A 19,568-nucleotide genomic window follows, 5' to 3' on the forward strand; every position below is an offset into this window, starting at 1 on the left:
CCATAGGAAGTGTACTGCGGCACCCACCCATAGGAAGTGTACTGCGCCACCCACCCAAAGGAAGTGTACTGCGCCACCCACCCATAGGAAGTGTACTGAGCCACCCACATATAGGAAGTGTACTGCGCCACCCACCCATAGGAAGTGTACTGCTCCACCCACCCATAGGAAGTGTACTGCACCACCCATGCTCAAACGCGTAGATTTCAGGCTGGCCTGGGCTACAGTAATGAAGATGCTATCTCCTTGTGGGGTCCCATGTAGAATTGGGCTGTGAGGTTCTACCCGTTTGTTGTGGGTAGCACAGAAGCCCGGCTATTTATAGGGTTGCCATTTTGGCTATAGGTCAAGGTGCGAACTTTGCTTTGGGTGGTACTTTACAGGGGGTAAGCAGAGCCTAGTGCACCCCTGCCTGTACTTCCATGGTAGATCCCAACTGGCTGTAGGGAGGTGGGATTTTTTAATTTGGAGCTAGAGATGCTCTGATTGAGTGGCCTGTATAGTCTTATGCAGAATACACTGTTAGGTTTATGACAGATGATACCTTGGCCTCTGTACCTTGGCCTGCCAGGAACATGAGAAATGAACAGCAGCAGCAGCAGTTTCACCCCAACATTCTCAACATTCTCAAGCATTTTGGGGGGTTTTGTTCCTGATGAATGGAGATGTGTGCAGCTGGCACTACCCTGGTATATCACAGCGAGAAAAGAGGTCTAGATTGGACATCTGACCCTCACCCCCACCTCACATAGCTCTCTCCAAGGACACATTCCAGTACACAAAGGCTGGCATTGTCTGCAGCAACATGCAGATTCAGCCCTCAAGGCCAACAATGCCAGGGGCACCGTCAGGGTCACTTCTCCCACAAAAGTAAATGTATATCTGTGCTCTGTTTATAGCTGTGTGTGTGTGCTCTCTTTAGATAAAGGCCCCAGGTCTGACTATGCAATAGAGATAGTTAGATATGTGTAGCGATTAGATAAACAGGAGAGTTAGATGATAGATACATATGTATATTTTAATATAGATGACCCTTGGGGCAATGACACACGGGGCGATTAGTAGTTGCGGCGACAAATCGCCCCGCATGTCTTTGCCCTTAAATAGATAGATGCCATGTAATGCCAGACGTACTAAAGGTCATTTACTTTTCTCTGGGGTGCAATAAGGGAATAGATAGGGGACCCCTATGTCAGCGTTTTTCAACCACTGTTCCATGGCACACTAGTGTGCCTGGTGTGCCGTAGGCAGGGCCGAAATTTTTACTTTCAAAGGGGGCCCGGCGATGCTACAGTTTTTCTTAGTAGCTCGGGCCCCCTTTAATAAAATCCGGGCCCTGTCATTGGTTGCGCCCCGTGTGTACGGGTGACGTCAGTACGCACGGGGCGCAACGTTATAAAAGGGCCTGTGTGCGGTCGCGTGTAGGCAGAAGTGCAGAGGCGGCGCGCGTGAGGGGAAGATGCTGCTGAAGCCGCCGAAGAGCAGAAGTAAAATGCTGCTGGGCACCAATGTATTAGGGGGGGCCACGGGGCACACTGACTTATGAGGGCACTGCTGCTGGGCACCAATGTACTAGGGGGGCTGGCTCTTGGCACCAATGTACTGGGGGGCACTGCTGCTGGGCACCAATGTACTAGGGGGGCACTGCTCTTGGCACCAATGTACTAGGGGGGCACTGCTGCTGGGCACCAATGTACTAGGGGGGCACTGCTCTTGGCACCAATGTACTAGGGGGGCACTGCTGCTGGGCACCAGTGTACTAGGGGGGCACTGCTGCTGGGCACAGAGTTAAATTTTTTAACATTTTCTAATGGTGGTGTGCCTCGTGATTTTTTTCATGAAACAAGTGTGCCTTTGCCCAAAAAAGGTTGAAAAACACTGCCCTATGTGCTTTCTTCAGCCCACCTCTCCTGGATAGAATGCTGCCTAACAGGGACAGCTCTATTATCTAAGATCTATCTGCAGTTCTCTGTGCTCTGAAATGTAGAGCATTCTCCTATGAGGATGACCCATCATGTCTGAGTTGGGTGGGAATAAAAATCTCCTGTGCTGCTCAAAGCGAGCAGTGTGTTGCTTTGCATTTATAGCCTCTGTCTAACATGGGAGAGGTCAACCTTGTGTTTTTAAGGATCAGTTGATGTGGGCTTAAATGTTATATTGGAGGGTCATCTTGAAGTATAAACAGGCAGTCTTACGCATTGGAAAATAAAGCAGTTTAGCAATTTGCACTTCGATTTCACAGTGTGACAGGTCAGGTTAAATGTCACCTCTAATAACAGTAGATTTACAAATAAACATGACCCACCCTTAGGGCCCATTGTGAATGAGAGGAAGTACATGTTTAGCCTACCTCTGTGTTTGTTAGTTTCCCATTTGGATTAAGGGCCTTGTTGTAGCCCGAGGACTGAGTTGTGTAAGGATGGCTAGGAAGAGGTGTAACTCACCCAGGTGTAGGCCTGCCTTGTAGGCAGTAGGGAGACGGTTTCCACAGGTGGTATGAAAGTTAGGAGGTAGACAAGTTAGTTTAAAGAGGGCGAGTAGTTCAGGGAATCTGGGGTAAAGAAGACTTCAAAGAAGAGAGGGAGCCATAGATTAAATAGGTAGTTCACCTTTATGTTAACTTTTAGTATGGTGTATACATTGCCATTCATCATTCATTGGCTGCTGGGGTCAGTGACCCCCATTTGAAAGCTTAAAAGAGTCAGAAGAAGGCAAATAATTCAAAAACCAAAAAAAAAATAATAGATGATAAAAACCAAAGTTGCTAGAAATAGGGTATTCTATAACATACTAAAAGTTATAGGTAACCTACCCCTTTATGGAAAGACGCACAGAATTACCCATGTAGTTTGTGAAGAATACCTTGCAGTTCACCTTGAAGGGACTGGAACTCTGTAGCTTAAAGCCCAGAGGGAGTAGTACAGTCAGTGCCTAATACCTCTGCTTCGTGTTTAACATCTTGAAGGGATTGATTGTGTGACATGCACTACACCTTTTCCAGCAATGAATGATCTGCTTGCATAGAAACCATCAATGCCCAGATTATGGTATGTGTGACACAGTATGATCCCATCCCTAAGTGCCAGGGTTACTGAATAGTGTTACAGAAGTAAATCTGCTGATTTACAGTGGGCGGAATTGTGTGCCCTGTGTGCATGCACTGTATCTGGAATGAGCTGGAACGGGCAGAAAGTTGCTGAAGCTGCAGTTTATAGTTCCTGTTTCAGTGACTCTGCTGCCATCTTTGTTGTTGTGGGTAGTACTGCCACTGTTATTAGCAATTCATTACTGGTAGCCAGGTCTAGACTGAGATTTCAAATAGGCACTAACAGCCCCCCACCAGCCAATAAATGGTGGGTCCCCATTGCTCCGCATGGGAGCAAAATTTGTCTGCGGCGGGGCAGCATGCCGCCCCTATGTTTGTGCCGCCCTAGGCCCGGGCCTTTGTGGCCTCGCCATAGATCCGGGCCTGTCTGCAAACTGTGGATAAAAGGATCAAAGTGTCATAGATTCTGGGTCAGAGAGTGTAGGGTGGGCTTTAAAAGCTGCTTCTTTGCACCCCTTACCCTGACAATGATTGGGAGTGGCGCCTGGGGCACAAATCTCCACAGGAGTCCACACTTGGTAACTATGTCTGTTGTTGCCCCTGCTTTCTGAGCTCCCCAGTGCCAACCCTCCACTATCGCCGAGTCTTTTTCGGCGATTTCCCGAAATCGCTCCGCTGCGTCTGCCATCCCGCTGGCGACTTACATGTTCGCCGGTGGGATGGCAGGGGGAAGGCAACTCGGGGAGATTAGTCGCCCGCAAACAGGAAGTTGATGAAGGTGAGGGGGGGCGCGATCCCAACGGTCATTGCCTCCACCGCTAATGACAAACGGTAGTGGTAGTGGTGCATGGAAAATGGTGCTTTCAATGTAACGAATATGTTTCTGATATATTTCTCTATATCTCTGCAACTTAAAGGGCCCCCCTCACAATTTCTATGGCCCCCTCTCAAAGCACTCACCCTCTTCCCTCACCCTGCGAGAGTGTTGCATTAATAACTTCTGCCTACTTACACCTGAATCTTTGATAGGCAGCACAGGCAGGGGAACCAGCTGGGTCTGTGGCCCCCAGGATTTCTCCTGCTGGCCCAGTCTGACCCTAAATATATTTTTTGACATTTAGGGGCAGATTTGTCAAAATGAGAGATTAGTGGACACCACAAAAAATATTATCCACTTTCTATTCATTCCTGCGGGATTTTTAGAAGTGTATTTATCAATAGGTGGAAGTTAGAATTCATGTGATATATATGCTTCTAAAAATCCAATAGGAATAAATAGAAAGTGGTTGAATTTTTCTATGTTGATCTTTAATGTCACATTTTGATACATCTGCCCATTAACATCATATATATTGCTACATTAGTGGACTTTAGGCAGAGTTATCGGGCCTATATTGTCCTGATAAAAGAAAACAATATATAGTTTTCCTAAATAAACTTAAAGTCACCCCCCAGAAATTTCCCCTAAAGAGAAACAGCACAAAGCTGTCAAAAATCATCTGGCATTTCACAGAAAAAATAACTGGCGGGACTGAAAAGGTTAAACCAAGACTGAGAGAAGAAGAGTCAGATGTATCCCTAGCAAACCTGTACCTTAAATCAGTTTAAAAACATGTTGTGTTGATGTGATTTACAACCCGGGTCTCATTACGTGTTCTGCAGCGCTCCCTGCTAGCAATTTCTTAGAACTACAGGATGATGAGACGCTTGGAGACAGAGTCTAAATATAGGCTAGAAATAAAATGAAAGTGAATGGAAGTAGTAAGAGATCTGTGGAGCGTATATGCTTTATAGAAATGTTGGCTCCCAGTTATCTTTATTTTGTATAGTGCTCTAACTAATGCCTAGAAAAAGCAGAGGGACAGGAGGGAGCATTGCATATACGTTAACTCTAATAGGCATTCTAAAACGAATTGAATGTATTAAGCACTTAGTGCATCTGGTAAAGTAGTGGGTATGCCACAAAATATAATATGTCTGTGCATTTCATTAGTAAATAAAAAAAAAAAAAAACATTGTCCTCTGTTTTTCTTTTCATCTGATAGGAAAGGTCTACTTTCTGATCTCTTTCCTGAGCAGAGCAACATCTGAACACTCTTCTTCTACGCATAAATCTCTGCAATCATACAGTCAGAGGCTCTGACCAGTAGGTGGTGCTGTTGTTACAACGTTAATTTACGTCTGCAAGTGCAGTGAGCACCCAGTCAAATTTTGAGCGCAATAGCCATTTTTCATCACAATGCAGCATTTTCCCCTCAAAATCCCAGCATAGTTGCGGTCAAAAGGGGGTGATGTGCATCATTTCCATAGTTCAGCTTGTGAGCGCCACCTGTGCCCAATTTTTTAAGTGCAATTGTGCTGTGCCTATTTACACTGAAGATCAGGCCCGGATTTGTGGGGAGGCCTAGGGCGGCACAAACACAGGGACGGCATGCCGCCCCACAACAGGCAAATTTTAAAATTTTGCTCCCATACGGAGCAATGGGGACGTCTCCCCACTGCTCCGTATGGGAGTTTCAAGTTTGGCGTTTGCGCATTCGCGCGGGGGGGGGCCTGTTCGTGCATGCACGTTCGCGTGTCGGGGGTGATAGGGGGCAGGGAATGGGGGTGGCCTTGGGGCGCCCCCAGTAGAAATCCCGCGCTGCTGCTGAAGATACCACTCGGTCATAAGGTAGCGGTTCCACTTGTGACAATAGGCACAGCATTGCTTGATTCCAAACCAAAGGCAAGAAGAACTAAGCCATGGCACCACAACTTGTGACAACATTTTTGGCCAGGCATGGATTTGCAGAGAATTCCCGCAATTTGCCATTAGTGGATTAGTGGATTTTCACCACAGGAAAATTCGGCATGTGTCAAAAAATTGTTGCACAAAAAAAATGTCACAAATGACACAATTATTTTTGCTGCACGTCATTTTCGCCGTTTCGTGAATCTTTTCAGCTACTTGTCATGGCAACTAAACTGCAAAAAACACCCTGTCATAGACAATACTTAGAATTGCCTCGGCTAAAACACACAGAGACAATTATCAGTAAATGATCAGCATTGTCTATTTTAGTAGCCACAACAATTAGCTGCTACTAGTAGCTCCGTGTGTCTTCACCCTAGCATACCTCCTAACAGTCCTGATTTTTGCGGAACAGTCCCGGATACTTACTGAATAGTCCCTCATTTCCCTTTGATGTTCTACACTGAATGCTAAAAAAGATACAAACTTAAATAAAAGTAGCTTTTGGCAGAGAGCCCAGAAATCTTAAAGTAACAGTAACGCCAAAAAATGAAAGTGTTTTAAAGTAATTAAAATATAATGTACTGTTGCCCTGCACTGGTAAAAGTTGTGTGTTTGCTACAGTAATACTACTATAGTTTATATAAATAAGCTGCTGTGTAGCCATGGGGGCAGCCATTGAACCTGGAAAAAAGGAGAAAAGGCACAGGTTACATAGCAGATAACAGATAAGTTCTGTAGAAGATAATGGGGTTTTATCTGTTATCTGCTAAGTGCCTGTGCCTTTTCTCCTTTGAATGGCTGCCCCCGTGGCTAAACAGCAACTTTGTTTATATAAATTTCTGAGGCAAACAAACCAGTTGTACCAGTGCATGGCAGCAGTATATGTTATTCTTATTACTTTTATACACTTTCATTTGTTGGTGTTACTGTTCCTTTAACAAGCTACACCTGCACTTAGATACATTGTTTGTCGCATTTGATTAAATAAGTAGCTTTTGGCAGAGATCCCAGAAACTCAGCAAGCTATACCTCAACTGAGATACAATTGTAACCAATAAGCTAAACAGGTCTCTTGGGAGAAATGAGAATTGCAGTTTAAGGCTGATGCCACAGGTGACGTTTTTACGCTGCGTATTTTCTCAACCTAAAAACGCCGCACAAGCCACACAGCCCCTGACTATGGTGTTTTTCAGCCTAGTACTGGTGACGTAGCACAGCCCATTTCCCATGGAGCTAATAGTGCGAAATAGTAAAAAAATGCCGCGTATTTCCGCTAGGTCTGGCAGCTGCCTTTGTGTATACATAGGAATAGGTTGCTATACAAATACTGGCGTATTTCGGCAAACGCTTGAAAAATCCATGGTAAGGCATTTTCTAGCGTAAAAATGCCTCGTGTGGCATCAGCCTAAAGAGCAATTTCACCTGCATTAGCAAAACTGTAATAACACATAAAATGACCCCAAACCCCCAAAAATGTGTTCAAACTAAATAACCTGCCAAATTTATTAAAATGAGAGTGGTATTTAGGGGGTGTGGTTGCAAAAACGGGAGTGGTCCAAAATTGTTTTCAAATGTTGGGAGGTAAGCCTATGGGCCCATGCAGGGAGTACTTGCTACATTTTCCATATTCTGCTGCAAGGTGCCAGGGAGCCTTGTCCTTAGTCTCTGCCATAGACGGCCTTTAAATACAGGGCACCCCATTGCCTTGCTTTGTCTGCTGCTCCTCAGTTTTCTTGATCTGAATGACATGCAAGCTAGTGACATTCCAGGGGCCACCTGCCCCCCTTAGTATGTAGTGCCTGCAAACAAAGGCAACGCTGTGTATGAAGTGTAAATGACATAAGGGCAGATGTACATCCCCAAGTGCAATTTTGAATGCAATCGCCATGTGTTTTCCCTATGCATCATTTTTTCTGAGAATTCGAGCATCGGTGCAGTTGCAGTAGAGCATGTACATGAGCCCTATGGTGTTTTTTTGGCACCATGCCCCGTCATGGTAAATGCATCTTGTGGCCACTTCCAGAGCACACATTGAAAGCGGTGTTTGCATCCAATTCACTGAGCCTGGTGCTCCTGTTGATGCAGCCCAATATGGGAGCCCTGGGGCTACTGCTAGGTCCAGGATTGTGATAGCAGTGGCATAACTAGTAGGGCATCTGAAACCCCCATGAGGCCTGTGACATGGCAGAATGGTGATCCCCATGCTTCTGCCTGCGTGTAGCGACACTGAGCGGAGTTTGGCCTAAAAATGCTAAAGCAAGCTGATCTTTGCTCCTGCAGAGCGCCTACAGGCAGACAGGAGCTGTGATTGTCAATACAGCTGTACAGAGGGGCAAAAGGGAGCAGATCCGCTCCACTTAGCCTGCAGAATAAATGCCAACTGGGAGCAATGGAAGCTCCATGAGCCCTTGCCCTAACCCAAAAGCATTAGTAAAATCCCTTTGTTCCCTTGTATGAAAACCCTGCAGCAGGCTTGGGAGATAATAAAAGGCAGAGGGATCCTACAGATATACATTTTCTATGTTTTCTTATCTAATCCCTTCTGCTTTTGTATATACAGCTGCTGCAGGGTTGTCATAAAGCAATTATAAGTGATTTAGATAACAAAGTGCATCTAAGGGCAAGGGTACATGAAGTATATCCAACGCATCTCTCTGATTGTAGATCTTAATCAGGCAGAGAGAAGCAGATACACTCTAAGGGCTCTGGCACACAGGGAGACTCGATTTCGGGGAAATTGCGACGCCGCGCATGCCATCCCACCGGCGATTTATATTTTTGCAGATGGGGTGGCATTTTGGGGAGATTAGTCACCCGCGACAACGGAGATTTGTCGCGGGCCACTAATCTCCCCATGTGCCAGAGCCCTAAAGCAGGCCATACATGCACAAATGATTCAATTCTCAACATGTATGGCCACCTTAAAGCCCTTTCCACAGCAATTCCCTTTGTTGCATGTGGAAAGGCATATCGGACCTAAATCGCTCCATAGGACATTAGCCCAAAGGTGGCCATACATTAGAATCTTTTAGACTGGTATAGTAGGGAGAGATGGTGCCTATAGTAGTAGTGGGGATAATAGCCTCTGGGAAGGGACTGTGGCTGTGGGATAGCAGGTATAGTAGGGAGAGATGGTGCCTATAGTAGCAGTGGGGGGATAATAGCCTCTGGGAAGGGACTGTGGCTGTGGGATAGCAGGTATAGTAGGGAGAGATGGTGCCTATAGTAGCAGTGGGGGGGATAATAGCCTCTGGGAAGGGACTGGGGCTGTGGGATAGCAGGTATAGTAGGGAGAGATGGTGCCTATAGTAGCAGTGGGGGGATAATAGCCTCTGGGAAGGGACTGGGGCTGTGGGATAGCAGGTATAGTAGGGAGAGATGGTGCCTATAGTAGCAGTGGGGGGATAATAGCCTCTGGGAAGGGACTGGGGCTGTGGGATAGCAGGTATAGTAAGGAGAGATGGCGCCTATAGTAGCAGTGGGGGGATAATAGCCTCTGGGAAGGGACTGTGGCTGTGGGATAGCAGGTATAGTAGGGAGAGATGGTGCCTATAGTAGCAGTAGGATAATAGCCTCTGGGAAGGGACTGTGGCTGTGGGATAGCAGGTATATTAGGGAGAGATGGTGCCTATAGTAGCAGTGGGGGGATAATAGCCTCTGGGAAGGGACTGTGGCTGTGGAACAGTAGGTGTAACAGGGAGAGATAGTGCTAAATTGCTACATTAAAGAAAGGCCAAAAGCAGACCCTACTATAGACAACTTGCAACTTGTTTCAGTCTGAAGCCTGACTTTTGTTTTTAGTTTTGTGAGATTGACCCCAAACTTATTTGTCACTCATGTGATCACACCCATGTGGGTCAGATGAAGTACAGAGGCAGTAGGATTAGCTGATGACCAACGTAGGTACCAACAGATTTTCAAACCATCCAGGTCAAAATCCATTCACTGAGGATACATTTTAAAATGAATATTATATGAGCTGATGATCAAACAAACTTGGTAAAACACAAAATAAAAGAACAATCAGATTTGACAACCAAGTCATCTTGTTTCAGTTAGCTTTACCTTTCCTTACCTTTCACTTTGTATGAAATGTTATTGATATAGAAAATGATAAGCAGTTGCTGACAGAAAAGCATTGCTACTTGTGATTTTGCCAGCAGGTGGCAGCCGCACATCATACTTTGCAATAAGAAGTTGGTATGTATGTATTGTGAGAGATGCAATGGGAAAGGTCCTTATTTGGTGTATTTCCACCAGTGTTTAAGGTGGGATACAAATGGCCCAAGGTAAAATGCCTGGTTTTACAGCAGGTAATGCTGTGTTGGAGTAAATCTCCTTTAAGGTTTGATTTGGCCAGCTGTAGGGAGCGGCCTCATTAGGCTGCAGGTGAGCAGCCAATAAAAGGGCTGTATGATTTACACAGAGAGGGAGTTGGAATTGAACCGTGACTATGTGAAGGTCACTCTCAGAGCAGGGCACAGGGCAGGAGGGCTGCCTGTGTGAGGAACTCCCAGAAGAGCTGGGGGTGCCACCTGCCACTGCCAGGGAGCAGAGGGAGTGCTGACCGAATGGATGAGTGCTGAGAGGGCTCGGCAAGGCTTAGTGTGAAGCCTGAGTGTTCCAGAGCGTGGAAATAACCCTGGAAGGTGAGAACCCTGAAGAAGGGACATCTCAAAACCCTGAACTGTTTACTGAACTGTCTTTATGTCACTGTTGGGAAGAATGGGCCCTTAATTCAGTTTTGCCTGAAGACTTGGTGTCCCTGTCTCTATGCTCCAGATCCTCTGCATGCCTGCCTGCCTACCATTGCTAATTCCCCCAAAATTGCGTGTCCAGGCATTCAGCATGTCACAGTATGTATATCTTTATTTATAAAGCACTACTTATGTATGCAGCGCTGTACAGTAGAATACATTAACCCTTTAAGTGCCAGCCGAATTCGTCATTTCGGTTCCCCCCAGTGCCAGACATTTTTTAAGCATTTTGTACTCATTCACTTTAACAATGTTTTTTGGTAGGAAAACCTCCATGAAACTAGGGAAATTATATATCGTTTTTTTCGTCACTAATTGGGCTTCGACATACATATCAAATTTTATAACTTTTCTGGAGATATGATGTGTATTTTGGGTGAAATATGTAAAAAAAAAAAAAAAATTATGAAAAATTTCTGTATATTTTGAGGTTTTTTTCCATAGAAAAGTTAATTTTACACACTTTTTTTTGTCGTTTGTAAAAGCCCTGATACTCCCAAGTCCAACGATACCAAATATGTGGTGGTACCCCACAGTTCCTGTCCAGAAGTAACCCCCAAACTAAAGCAATACTTAGTACAATATCACACCAGAACAAAGCGGAAAAGCGCTTGTAACAGTTGATGCAGCATAACTTATATGTAAATCTAAAATATCCCCTCATGTTCGGTATCTTTAGAAACTACAGACCTTCAGGTTTCTAGGTGCAATGTAGTTTTCTCTCAAAAGCCAAATACTTTTTGTCAGTGCATTGTGCAATTTGGAGCTTTTTTTGACATTTTTTTTTTTTTTTCTAAAACGTAAACTTGGACGCATGATCAAATGTGGATTTGACAAAAAAAAATCTCATAAAAATTTTCTAACAAAGGCAAATTTGAAAGACAAACTTCTCCTGAATAAAATGATGCCCCATATGTATGGGTGCACATAAAGACATGGGCACCAAACACTCCAAAGCAGGGGCAATGCATAAAGGCAATTACAGCTAAAAATTTGGGGGCTGCGCTCTATGTGCACTACCTGCAGTTTTTCAGTGTTAACCCCCCCTACCTGTGAAATAACCCCCACAAACTATATATTTCTGAAAAGTGCACACATTCAGCTATTCAGAGACACCACTCTTCTCTTTCTACATGGAAAATTGTGGATGCAGTCCCTTGCAGAAGTCAGCGCTTTGGTCAGAAATCAAGGAAAAAAACAGATACAAACCTAGATTTCTCCCCAAAATCTCCATGGCAACTACCAAAAACTTACTAAACATCAATCTGCAAGTTCCCCTGAATAAAACGATACCCCATATGTATGGGTGCACATAAAGACGTGGCCACCAAATGCCCCCAAACAGGGGCAATGCATAAGGGCAATTTCAGTTGAAATTTTGGGGGCTGCGCTCTATGTGCACTACCTGCAGTTTTTCAGTGTTAACCCCCCCTACCTGTGAGATAACCCCCACAATCTATATATTTACGAAAAGTGCACACCTTCAGCTATTCAGAGACACCACTCTTCTCTTTCTACATGGAAAATTGTGGCCGCAGTCCCTTGCAGAAGTCAGCGCTTTGGTCAGAAATCAAGGAAAAACCAGATACAAACCTAGATTTCTCCCCAAAATCTCCATGGCAACTACCAAAATCTTACTAACCATCAATCTGCAAGTTCCCCTGAATAAAACGATACCCCATATGTATGGGTGCACATAAAGACGTGGCCACCAAATGCCCCAAAAAAGGGGCAATGTATAAGGGCAATTTCAGTTGAAATTTTGGGGGCTGCGCTCTATGTGCACTACCTGCAGCTTTTCAGTGTTAACCCCCACAATCAATATATTTACGAAAAGTGCACACCTTCAGCTATTCAGAGACACCACTCTTCTCTTTCTACATGGAAAATTGTGGCCGCAGTCCCTTGCAGAAATCAGCGCTTTGGTCAGAAATCAAGGAAAAACCAGATACAAACCTAGATTTCTCCCCAAAATCCCCATGGCAACTACCGAAATCTTACTAACCATCAATCTGCAAGTTCCCCTGAATAAAACGATACCCCATATGTATGGGTGCACATAAAGACGTGGCCACCAAATGCCCCAAAACAGGGGCAATGCATAAGGGCAATTTCAGTTGAAATTTTGGGGGCTGCGCTCTATGTGCACTACCTGCAGTTTTTCAGTGTTAACCCCCCCTACCTGTGAGATAACCCCCACAATCTATATATTTACAAAAAGTGCACACCTTCAGCTATTCAGAGACGCCACTCTTCTCTTTCTACATGGAAAATTGTGGCCGCAGTCCCTTGCAGAAGTCAGCGCTTTGGTCAGAAATCAAGGAAAAACCAGATACAAACCTAGATTTCTCCCCAAAATCTCCATGGCAACTACCAAAATCTTACTAACAATCAATCTGCAAGTTCCCCTGAATAAAACGATACCCCATATGTATGGGAGCACATAAAGACGTGGCCACCAAATGCCCCAAAACAGGGGCAATGCATAAGGGCAATTTCAGTTGAAATTTTGGGGGCTACGCTCTATGTGCACTACCTGCAGCTTTTCAGTGTTAACCCCCCCTACCTGTGAAATAACCCCCAAAATCTATATATTTACGAAAAGTGCACACCTTCAGCTATTCAGAGACACCACTCTTCTCTTTCTACATGGAAAATTGTGGCCGCAGTCCCTTGCAGAAGTCAGCGCTTTGGTCAGAAATCAAGGAAAAACCAGATACAAACCTAGATTTCTCCCCAAAATCTCCATGGCAACTACCAAAAACTTACTAAACATCAATCTGCAAGTGCCCCTGAATAAAACGATACCCCATATGTATGGGTGCACATAAAGACGTGGCCACCAAATGCCCCCAAACAGGGGCAATGCATAAGGGGGGGCTGTGCTCTATGTGCTCTACCTGCAGTTATATAGTCTAAACACCCCCATACCTGTGAAATAACCCCCGCAAACTATATATTTCCAAAAAGTGCACACCTTCAGCTATTCAGAGACACCACTCTTCTCTTTCTACATGAAAAATTGTGGCCCCAGTCCCTTGCAGAAGTCAGCGCTTTGGTCAGAAATCAAGGAAAAACCAGATACAAACCTAGATTTCTCTCCAAAATTTCCATGGCAACTACCAAAAACTTACTAACCATCAATCTGCAAGTTCCCCTGAATAAAACGATACCCCATATGTATGGGTGTACATAAAGACGTGGCCACCAAATGCCCCAAAACAGGGGCAATGTATAAGGGCAATTTCAGTTGAAATTTTGGGGGCTGCGCTCTATGTGCACTACCTGCAGCTTTTCAGTGTTAACCCCCCCTACCTGTGAGATAACCCCCACAATCTATATATTTACGAAAAGTGCACACCTTCTGCTATTCAGAGACGCCACTCTTCTCTTTCTACATGGAAAATTGTGGCTGCAGTCCATTGCAGAAGTCAGCGCTTTGGTCAGAAATCAAGGAAAAACCAGATACAAACCTAGATTTTGGTCAGAAATCAAGGAAGAACCAGATAAAAACCTAGATTTCTCCCCAAAATCTCCATGGCAACTACCAAAAACTTACTAAACCTCAATTTGCAAGTTCCCCTGAATAAAACGATACCCCATATGTATGGGTGCACATAAAGACGTGGCCACCAAATGCCCCCAAACAGGGGCAATGCATAAGGGGGGTCTGTGCTCTATGTGCTCTACCTGCAGTTATTTAGTCTAAACACCCCCATACCTGTGAAATAACCCCCACAATCAATATATTTACGAAAAGTGCACACCTTCAGCTATTCAGAGACACCACTCTTCTCTTTCTACATGGAAAATTGTGGCCGCAGTCCCTTGCAGAAGTCAGCGCTTTGGTCAGAAATCAAGGAAAAACCAGATACAAACCTAGATTTCTCTCCAAAATTTCCATGGCAACTACCAAAAACTTACTAAACATCAATCTGCAAGTTCCCCTGAATAAAACGATACCTATGTCTGGTTGCACATAAGTACATGGCCGCCAAACCTGAAAATGCATAATATTGGGGCTGCACTCTATGCACCCCTTTTTTTTTGCCTGCACCCGAATGAATGGAATACGCTCGGGTGCAGGCACATGTAGCCGATATACGCATGAAAACGCGTGAGAATGCAAAGTCTCGCGTTTTCATGCGTATATCGGCTACATGTGCCTGCACCCGAGCGTATTCCATTCATTCGGGTGCAGGCACAAGTAGCAGGCGTAGGCGAAAAAATCAGCCCTACGCCATGTGTGGCATCAGCCTAACCCTTGGCAATAGAAACTACCAGAACAATCTTAGCCTTTCTAGAACAACTGAAATCAAATGAAGTTAAAATGGAATAAAACCACTAAAAGCAATCAAAGAACAATAATTGCAATGAAATCGGTGGTCAGAGCCCTGGATCCACCAATGTCACTGCAAAAGCAACCTTTTTGGGGGCACTAAACACACAATAAAGAACAATGCAAAGATAAAACACCATAAAATCAGTAAAATCCAATAAAACCACCTAAACCAACAGAAGAACAATAATTGCAATGAAATTGGTGGTCAGAGCCCTGGATCCACCAACGTCACTGCAAATTCAGCACCCAATAGCAATAAAAAAAGTTACAATACAATACAATAATAAAAAACAGAAATCAATTATGAAAATGCCAAAAAAACACTAAAATGCAACCAAATAAATCAGATAATTATAGAGCAAGATCAAAAATAAAGTTTTAGTAAAAAAAAGACTGCCAAAGAAAGCAAAGAAAGAAAGAAAAGAAAAGAAAGATAGAAAAAAAAAAAAAAAAAGTGTAAGTGTGTGTGTGAGTGTCTGTGTGTGCTTGGGAAAGTTGTAAATAAGTGTGTATGTGTACAAAAGTGTAATAATGACAAAGATAGAAGAAAAAATTGAAAAAAAAAAAAAAAAAAAATTTTAGACAGTTGAGATCGAAATAAGCAAAATAAACAGTGGTAGAGAGTTGTAGTTCAGCTTACCCAAGGCAGGCAGGCGATCAGGGGCGACCAATCTGGCAGGAAGGCAGCAGGAAGGCAGCAGGGGAGCTCCATCAGGTCCGAAGTGCGCAGCAGGAATGAGGAGCCGACAGTAGGCGGCGCTATTTAAAGGGACAGCAGTGGACACGTCATCATCGCGTGTCCACTGCTGTCATTGGCTGGCGACGCGATCGTGGGACCGGATCGGTGAGTATGATCCGCTCTGCTCGTTGCCTAGGGGGTTGTGAAGGGTTTACAAGCGCTGCGCTGCTTTAAAAGCGAGCGCAGCGCTTGTAAACCTGATAGTGCTGTAGGACGTAGATTCTACGTCCTGTGGCACTTTGGTCCTTTGCTACCCAGGACGTAGAATCTACGTCCCATGGCACTAAAAGGGTTAATACAAACAGGGTGTTAATAAGATAATAGATAAATACAAAGTATAATAATAAATACAGATAAATACAGCAGCAATAAGTTAAGAGTCGAGGACACAAGAGGAAGGAGGTCCCTGCCCCGTAGAGCTTACAATCTATATGGGAGGGTAACTAACAAACACAGATAGACAAATATAAGTGCTGTAGGTCACAGTGGGTGACATTACAGTATAAGTGCCAGTTCCCAGATCAGGTGCTGGGCGAGTGCTCCAAAAGGTAGTCTTTAACCTTAGTTTTAAAAAGACTGGGGGAGGATTCTCTCCGGAGGAAATCAGGGAGGGCATTCCCAATGTAAGGGGCAGCCAGGCAGAAGGGTTTAAGGCGGGAAACAGCAATAGTAGTGGGGGGCGCAACCAAACGATTGCTCTGCGAGGAACGAAGGAGTCGGCCAGGAACGTACGGAGACACAAGGGAAAAGATGTAGTGAGGGGCAGAGGAATGGAGGGCCTTGAAGGTTAGGAGAAGAAGTTTGTAGGATGAGAGGAGGAGAATTCTGGCAGCAGTATTTAATATAGACTGTAGGGGGGAAAGATGGGAGTTAGGGAGGCCGGTTAATAGCAGGTTGCAGTAATCCAGACGTGACAGGATGAGCGCATGCATGAGCAGCTTAGCTGTTGCAGTAGAAAGAAAGGGACAAATTTTGGCAATATTGCGTAAGAAAAAGTGACAGGTTTTGACAGTGGTGTTAATGTGGTTAGAAAAGGAGAGACTGGAGTCAAAGATCACCCCCAAACAACGCGCCGAATCGACGGGGTTGGTACATAAATATGGGCTTATTATAAATGAAGCAATAAGATTATAATTCATTTTACTGTTACAGTGATATATTGTTCACTGGCATGCTGGTTTTTCTAAAAGATTATTTGCAAACACAAGCACACATTTACACAGTTCAGAAAAGTACTTGAACCTCTTGCAACTCACTTGCTTCTTTGCAACTTGCAGTAAGCACCAATGCACCCTGATGAACCTGGCCAGTGGCATAACTTTGGGGGCCTGGTCTGCCTGCCATTCAATTTTTTTTTCTGGGCCCCACCCCCCTCCCCCAGATAAAATCGCTGCTCACCAGGATGTGCAAAGAATCGCATTGGGTGACCTTTGATTGTATGTCGCAGGTCACCCACAGGGTCCCCCTAAAGAGAAAGCAGGCCCCCCTGCAGCTGTGGGGTCCACTTTCCCTGCAGTTATACCACTGAATCTGGCGGATATTCCCGGAATTACCTTGTGGGTTGCTTCTAACTTGCACCTGACTTGTGCCACATGTGTCAGATGGTAATGCCTTTAATACTGCATGCCAGAATAACACCATTTGTACACAAATGCAGGGCAAAACTGTGCTGCAACTTGCAAATGATTTATCAAAATTGGTGATAATCTGTGTCGGACTGAGATGGCAGGGGCCCACCAGAAAATCCTGAACGATGGGCCCACTCTCAAAACTTTAATTTCTCCTCTCCTCCCTCAAACTCTTTATTATCCCAGTCTCTTATCTCTACATGCTATACTCTATTCTTCCATCTATCAAGCTTCCTTGTTCCCATACAGAAATAGGGAATGACCAGGAAATACAAGCAAGAGGGCCCACTGAAACCTGGGCCCACTGGGAGTTTTCCTGGTATCCAGGTAGGCCAGTCCAACACTGCCACTAATTTGTGTGTATATTGGTGTAGATGAGATGTAACTTGTTTTGCAACTGTGCTGGAATTTTACAAAACAAATGCTGCTCTTTTTATTAAAAAAAAACATGGTGATTTGTGTATGAATTTTGCACATTGCACTGTTATTATAAATAGTAATACGGGAAAGAGCAGGATGGTGTCTGAGCTAAGCTAGAAGCGAGTGGGAGGGAGACTGAGCTGGGCAGAAAGGGAGAGGACAGGGTGGTGGGTAAGCTGGGCAAGGACAACAGGATGGTGGCTGAACCAGGTAAGAAAGGAGAACACAGGGCAAAAAGCAAAAAGAAAAAGGGTGTCTGGGCTGGGCAGGAAGGGTGAGAGAAAGATAATGGTTGAGCTGGGCAAAGAGGGAGAGCATAGCATGTTGAATGAGTTGAGTAAATGAGGAAAGGGCATGATGGTGGCTAAGCTGGGTGGGAGACAGCTGGATGATGGCTGAACTAGGTTAGTGAGAAAAAGAACAGGATGGTAAATGAGTTGGGCAGGAAAAGAAAAGCAAAATAGTAGCTGGGCAACTGCAAGTGCAGAAGTGCAGTTTTGAGGACAACTGCCATGCTTTTTTTTTTTAATCCAAAATGCAGTGTTTTCCTCCCATGATTCCAGTATTATTGTGGTAGCCAGGGGGAGACATGACTGATGCAGTGGCATTAATGTGTCTAAATTGCCACAGTTTTGATTGCACTTTGATACAAATCAGATGCAGTTATGCAGAAATTTCTCTTTGGTCATTTCTGGTATTCAGCTCTAAAGTGACCTGGTTTGGAGGTGGTTGTTGCTCCAAGGTTCCCTTGCAATCATGGACACAACTGTGTGCAATTTATATAATAATGTGGAGATGGCGCCTGACTGAAAGTAGAAGAACAGGTGGAATCACATTGACAGCCCAGTTAGCCATGGTAGTCAAAATTAGTGGCTTCCAGAGTTCCCAGTTATGTATGTGGGTCACAATGCTAGAACTTCTAGGAACCATAACGTGCACAGAGATTCCTTCCACCATTCATTAACCAGAATGCTGCTCTGTTGCGCTCCCGGATCAGACATAAATGAAGAACAGGCTATAAAGTGCCAGCATATTATGCCAGAAATGATAGGCCTCTATGGCTGGAATTATTTCTGCCATTTATATAGTCAGTAACACTCAGTGGATTATCTGAAATGAACTGAAAGGTCTCCCATAATGTGTTCATGAACATGCATCTACACGCCTATTACTTCTGCACACAAATACATATTCATGTACCATATACTGTAATTAGGGGCAATAAAGAAAGAAGGCAAGTTGGATCTCTAAACCTGCATGGATAAATACCAACTGCAATTAAAGGTGGGAGTCTGCAGTAAATCTAATACTGAAGCAATGATTAGTCAGTGGAAAGGCTGTTCTGCTCTTTACCATTTAACTGAAAACTGGAAATAGCCACAGATTAGCAATGACATCCCATCCTATGTTATAAATATATAGGCATTACATCATTGTTTTACTGCAATATCTATAGGGGGTCATTCACAAAGACGCTGAGCAAGGTGCAGATCTCAGCATTGGTCGGCACAGCCTTGGGTCTGAATGATGAGCTGTGATGGCTGGATACTTGTCTGCTCTTGTCCATGTATTTTGCAAAGTGGCACAGGTCTCCATGCACAGAAATGGAATTGGGCAATTCATTTAGGCCTGAAATGGGGGCTTGCATACGGTTTTAGCACTTTGCACCCTGCCTTCTTGTTCATAAATAACCCCTATAGCCACTCCTATGGTGTTATGAGAACCTTTAATACATGGTACAGACCGCATACAAACCTTCCATGCCCAAGACCTGAAACAAATACAATGACAGCAGTCATTTTTTGCTCCGATGAAGAACCTTTGCCTATGTGCGATGAGCACCCAGTAACATCAATGGGGCTCTGCATTAAGTGCATGTACAGTGATGTCACCGGGTTCCCA

This window comes from Xenopus tropicalis, chromosome 4 (genome assembly GCF_000004195.4).
Source record: "Xenopus tropicalis strain Nigerian chromosome 4, UCB_Xtro_10.0, whole genome shotgun sequence".
In the NCBI taxonomy this organism is placed as follows: domain Eukaryota; kingdom Metazoa; phylum Chordata; class Amphibia; order Anura; family Pipidae; genus Xenopus; species Xenopus tropicalis.